Source organism: Tamandua tetradactyla, chromosome 8 (assembly GCF_023851605.1).
Source record: "Tamandua tetradactyla isolate mTamTet1 chromosome 8, mTamTet1.pri, whole genome shotgun sequence".
Lineage (NCBI taxonomy): Eukaryota > Metazoa > Chordata > Mammalia > Pilosa > Myrmecophagidae > Tamandua > Tamandua tetradactyla.
The window spans coordinates 8826707-8832754 of NC_135334.1; the positions used below are offsets into that span (position 1 = coordinate 8826707).

General features: G+C 37.5%; 1 pseudogene; it reads left to right on the forward strand.

Moving 5' to 3' along the window:
* Positions 1-1808: 1808 nt before the first annotated feature.
* On the forward strand, positions 1809-2036 carry LOC143643165 (anaphase-promoting complex subunit 13 pseudogene; annotated as a pseudogene).
* The last annotated feature ends 4012 nt before the right edge of the window (positions 2037-6048 follow it).

A 6048-nucleotide genomic window follows, 5' to 3' on the forward strand; every position in this document is an offset into this window, starting at 1 on the left:
GTCTCTGCCCTGACTATAGTGGTCAGACTGCTCAGCAGCCACTTCGCGGCATGTCCTGGGCTGTCCCCTGAACTCATTTGCTGCTCCCATTCATTTACTCTTTCACATTTGGAAACAACATTTCTTCCTTTGGTTTTGCCTTTGTAGAGAGGCTCTTCAATAGGTTGGCTTAGACCCTGAAACTTACAGTTTTCATAAGCACAGCTTTTTATTCCCTAATGCACACATAATACCTGAGGGTAGCTGAGTCTGGGTGAAATTTAACAAAACCTATTTTACTGCTATTTAAAGCATTACACCTCTTGATTCTTCTGCTTGACTTCCAAATTGATCTGCTTTGGCTGATTCATTTCTCTGTAACGGATATTCTCACAAAGACTCTAAGTCCTAATAGGGACCCATCATTTTGCCAAGCATAGATTTGAATCCCAAGTGTACATATTGTTCAGGAATGTCCTAACCAGGCATATCCTAGCTCCCATGTGAATCAATAGATGCACAGGGGTACTGGGCAGTATGGGAATCAAAGGTGCCGTTTAGTTCCACATGTCAAGAACCCCACTGAACGTTTTACAGAAGGAGAATAATTTAGGTTTTATGAACAAGTTCTAGTGCTGCCTATGAATTATTCATAACATAGATTATTCGATTATTCTTAGTTTATCAGCACTTTAATTCATCTTGTCTTATTTTTTCATCACCCTAGATCTTTGGACTATGTATCAGTTGCTTCATTTTTATAGTTGAGGTACTAAAGTGTAGATCATCTAAGTGAAAACAGCAGAAAACTCAGGAAGTCTGACTCAAAATCAAGTGATTGGCCCTCTATTCCATAGTACTGATTTATAGATTTAGCCTATAATACAAATATTAGCGATTATAACTCCTGCCTCTATCTAAATGAGAAGAACCCAGGAAAACTGAGTGAAACCTTGTTTGACTTTGTGTGTCTCTCAGGTCTCTAAATTGGCTCTTGGGGAAAAAAAGCCTGAAGGAATGATCTTCTTTCCTTCTTTCACTAATACAGTTCATCAAGAGACCACAGGAGTAAAGCTGAAATATCTTATTTAGTACTGCTTTTATCTTCATCATAAGATGCATAAGCCAATCTTCTCAGAGCTGGGGAATTCAGAAAATGGTGTCAGAGTCTTCTCTTTTTAGAATATGAATACTTAGAAAAGAAAAGATGGTAATTCCTATGTCTAGTACTAATCCTATATCAGTTTCAATAAACAAAGTTTAATAGTCCACATTTCATAAAAAATAAAATCTGTGTCTCAGTTTCCCTGTACCCTGATGGGGCTCAATAGATATGGATCAGGGAGACAAGGGAAGGACAATTTAAGAGTAGACTAGTGTTAGAAGGGGAGTTTCCCAAGAACATTCAGTTGGACATATTGCTTTCTACACTGGTGCATGTAACAGGGACATAGATTTTACATTGTCAATCTTGTTTGTTGTCAACAAGTATGGATGGGGAACAAGTATTCAAGTATATGAAAATATATCCATCTGGATGCTACCTCTTCAGTTTATAGACAGCTTCTTCCTTTCAGAGAGAAAAAGTTGACCAGCTATATAATAAAGGCTATAGTATAACCTATGGCTGCTTAACTATACATACACAAAGAGAAATAACAGCTCAATAACCAGAGCCCTAGGGTACAACTTCCTTACCTGATTCAACAGTCGGGTTAAGAGTGGATACAAAGAGTGGATGGTTCATGAGATGCAGAGGTTGTGGTTTGGTGGAAACAGGTGCTGTGGCAAGCTGGGTACCAATCTGACAAGATTAGAACAGCAGGAGAATGGAGAGTGAGGTACAGAGAGATGGAAGTATGTATCTTGGATTTGATTGATGACCTTTGGTGAGATGACAAGCTGCCCTGTTAGGATGCTGCAATACCACTAATTGAGCTTCCTGAATCTGAAAAGGACAATGGTGGCACCACAGGATCTGTTAAAGAATAAGAAATGAAGTGGACAGACTTGCCTTTCAGTACCTCCATGAGAATGTTCCCCATATTGGAAATTGACATATGGCTCCTTTTTCATGAACAGATTTTTTTAATACATTGATACATGTAATTTTCTTTCCATTTCCTAACTCAAATCCTCTAGTGATAAAGCAACACTCAAAACTCTACACCCACTTAGTTTGCGGCAGCAAAGTAAAATGTGAAAATATTCACTGGATGAAAAACTAATTGAGATGTCTCAGGAATGTTGAATATTTGATTCCTTGAACCAAAATTCTCATTCACTAGGATGCATTTGAATGCAACTGGTTAAACATTTCCTTTTAACTCTGATTTTGTCTTAAACAGTCAAAGTCTAACACTTTCCCACTGCTTCTTTGTGTCACATGATACATGTGATTACAGATATGAGAGGGAAGGCAGAGACAGAGGGGGAAGGACATGCAAATCAGTAACTTCTCATATATTCCCATTTACAGAATTCTGAGCGGACGTGTAATCAGCCTGTGAATGTTATGGAGATATAGTTATCCTATTCACTAACTATTGTGATCCTTAAGATTCCCCATGATATTTTCAAGCTTTGGATGAGTTTGCATATTTAAAAATCTTCTGACAGTTACCTCTGCACCCTATAACTTCTTTTGGTACTACTGGAAAGGATCTTGGGTTAGATGGACAATTAGTTTTGTCTGGTAACAGCATTTCTTATTTCTCAGAGCCCTTTCAAATATAACCAATGCACCATGGAAACAGTACTTAATTATTTATTTGTATAAGAATTTGTACTTTGCAAAACATTCATGCACATTATCTCTTAGAATCATTTGTCTACATTAAATGGTGTTCTAGTTTGCTAGCTGCCTGCATGCAATATACCAGAAATGGAATAGCTTTTAAAAAGGGGAATTTAATAAGTTGCTAGTTTACACTTCCAAGGCCAAGAAAATGTCCCAATTAAAATAAGTATATAGAAATGTCCAATCAAAGGCATCCAGAGAAAGATATCTTGGGGTTCAAGAAGGCCGATGAAGTCCAAGGTTTCTCTCTCAAGTGAGAAGGCACATGGCGAACATAGTAAGGGCTTCTCTCTCAGCTGAAAGGGCACGTGGTGAACACGGAGTAATCTGATAGCTTTCTCTCCTGGCTTCCAGTTTCAGGAAGCTCCCCAGAAGGCGTTTTCCTTCTTCATCTCCAAAGGTCGCTGGTTGGTGGACTCTGCTTCACGGTGCTGCAGCATTCTCTGCTCTCTCCTAATCTCCTTCTCTCTCCAAAATGTTTCCTCTTTTACAGGACTCCAGAAATTTGTCAAGACCCACCCAAATGGGTGGAGATATGTCATCACCTAATGCATCTTAACAACCACTCTTGACTAAATCACATCATCCAGGGACATGATCTGATTACAGTTTCAAACATACAGTATTGAATAGGGATTATTCTGCCTTTATGAAATGGGATTTTGATTAAAACATGCTTTTCTAGGGGACATACATCCTTTCAAAACAGCACAAATGGTATCTTTCTTGTTCCCTACCAAAATTGTAAACTCTTGTCAGGAAGAGGCCCTGGTTTACACTTCGATATCCCTCACTGGAAAACAGAACACTGATTAATTGAAATCTAAAAAAAAAAAAAAAAAGAGCGGATACAAAGAAATGGAATAAGAGATCATGGATATAATGAAAGTTATCAGATTTTGTATTCATCAACAAGAAAGGTTGGATTCTCATCACTGACAGATAGGCCATTGCAAATTTAGTTTATTTCCCTAAATCTTTCAATGTGGAAGGTCCTGACAATCACACCCTTCTTTTTCATCATTCTGCTATCCATATCAATGCTTCTCTGGAAATTTCATACATCTTGAAATGGTGAATTATTACTGTGTCACTGAAAGAGGACTGAGTATTTTCAAAGCTTTGAAGCCCCAGAACAAATCCACAGGGTTTGACAATACCAGGTGATTTGATCCCTAGAGCCTTACTGTGAATAAAACAGAATTGTATTTCTTTAAAGACAGTATTTTTTCCCTTATTAAATTGTCCTTTCTTTCATTTTATGGACAGTTCTGATTGTGTTTATCCCTATGGGAGGAATTCCATGTTTGGATACCTCTTATTATTTAACTTTTCAGCTTTTCTGAATTTTATTTTTTATTCATTTTTATTTTTATTGAGATATGTTAAATATTCATATACCATAAAATCATCCAAAGTGTAAAATCAGTGGTTTGCTGTATCATCATATAGCTGTGCATTTATCATCACAATAGCCTTTTGTACATTTTCATTACTCTAAAAAAAAGTAAATAAATAAAAATAAAGGTAAAAAAGAACACCCCAAACATTACATACTCGCCATCCCCTCACATTATTTATTTTTTGTCTTTGTTTTCTTACTCATCTGTCTGTATACAGGATAAAGGGGGTGTCAATTGCAAGGTTTTCACAATCACACAGACACACATTAACAGCTCTATAATTTTCAATTATGTTCAAGAATCAAGATATTGGATTACAGTTCAACAGTTTCAGGTGTTTCCCTCTAGTTACTCTGCTACACCACAAATTAACAAGGAATATCTATATATTGCGTAAGAATGGCCTCCAGAATGACCTCTTGACTCTACGAAATCTTTCAGCCACTGTAACTTTATTTTGTTTAATTTCTTTTCCTTCTTTTGGTCAAGAAGGCTATCTTACTTCCATGCTGCCAGAACCAGGCTCATCCTCAGGAGTCACATCCATGTGGACAGGGAGATTTACACTCCTGGGAGTCATGCCCCATGTAGAGGGCAGGACTGTGGGTTCACCTGTGACTGCTGTAAGAGCTCACAATCTTGAAAACTTTATAATAGGCCTTCATCTGTTGCTTTTGAAATCAATTTTCAGATTTTACAAATTATAGTTATTCAATATCAGTGCCACTTTTATAATATTTGTCTTTTCTTTTTTGGCTTATTTCACTCAATACACTGTCCTCAAGGTTCATACACTTAAAAATTATCATTGTTCACTCTAAGCATTGCTAAGTTATACCATCCCAGTCTTTATCCTCTATCTTTCCTTCTCGTGTCATACATGTCCCTAGCCCTCCTTCCTCAACCATACTCACACTCAGCTGCAGTCAGTGTACAGGTATATTATTGTGCTACCATAAGTTAGTATTGTGCTATCCATTTCTGGTCTTTACAGTCAGTCCCGTTGCACATTTTATACTCCTATAGCATCAAATGCCCAATCTCTGCCCTCTTTCCATCTCCTGATAACCTGTGTTCTCAACGTCATCTCTCAGTGTTCAATTATTAATGTTAGTTCTTATTAGTGAGACTATACAGTATGTCCCTTTGTTTCTTGCTGATTTCACTCAGCACAATGTCCTCAAGTTTCATCCACATTGTGATATGTTTCATGATTGTATTCTGTTTTACAGCTGTGTAATATGCCATTATTACACAGTTTGTTTGGCCACATGTCTGTTGAGGGATATTTGGGCTGTTTCCATCACTTGGCAATCACGAATAATGCTACTGTAACATAGGTGTGCAAATGCGCATTTGTTTCCTTGACTTCATTCTTCTGAAAATATACCCAGTAATGGTATTGCTGGGTCATATGGTAATTGTATACTAGTTTCCTGAGGACCCACCATACTGCCTTATAGAGTGGTTGCACCATTCTACACTGACACCAACAGTGGATAAGTGTGCCTCTTTCTCCACATCCTCTCCAACACTTTGTTTCCTGTTTTTTGGTTTTTTCTGATAATAGCCCTTCTACTAGGTGTAAGGTGAGATCTCATTGTGGTGTTTTTGTTTATTTGTGTGCATGATCCAAGAATTAAATGTGCATCTCCCACATGACAGGCAAACATTCTACCAATGAACCACCTCATTATGGTTTTGATTTGCATTGCCCTAATAGCCAGTGAGATTGAGCATCTTTTCATATGTTTTTGAGCCACTTGTACTTCCTCTTCTGAAACTGTCTGCCCATGTCTCTTCCCCATTTTTTAAATTGGGTTGTTAGACCCTTATCTGAGAAGTGGTTTCCAAATAGACACACAA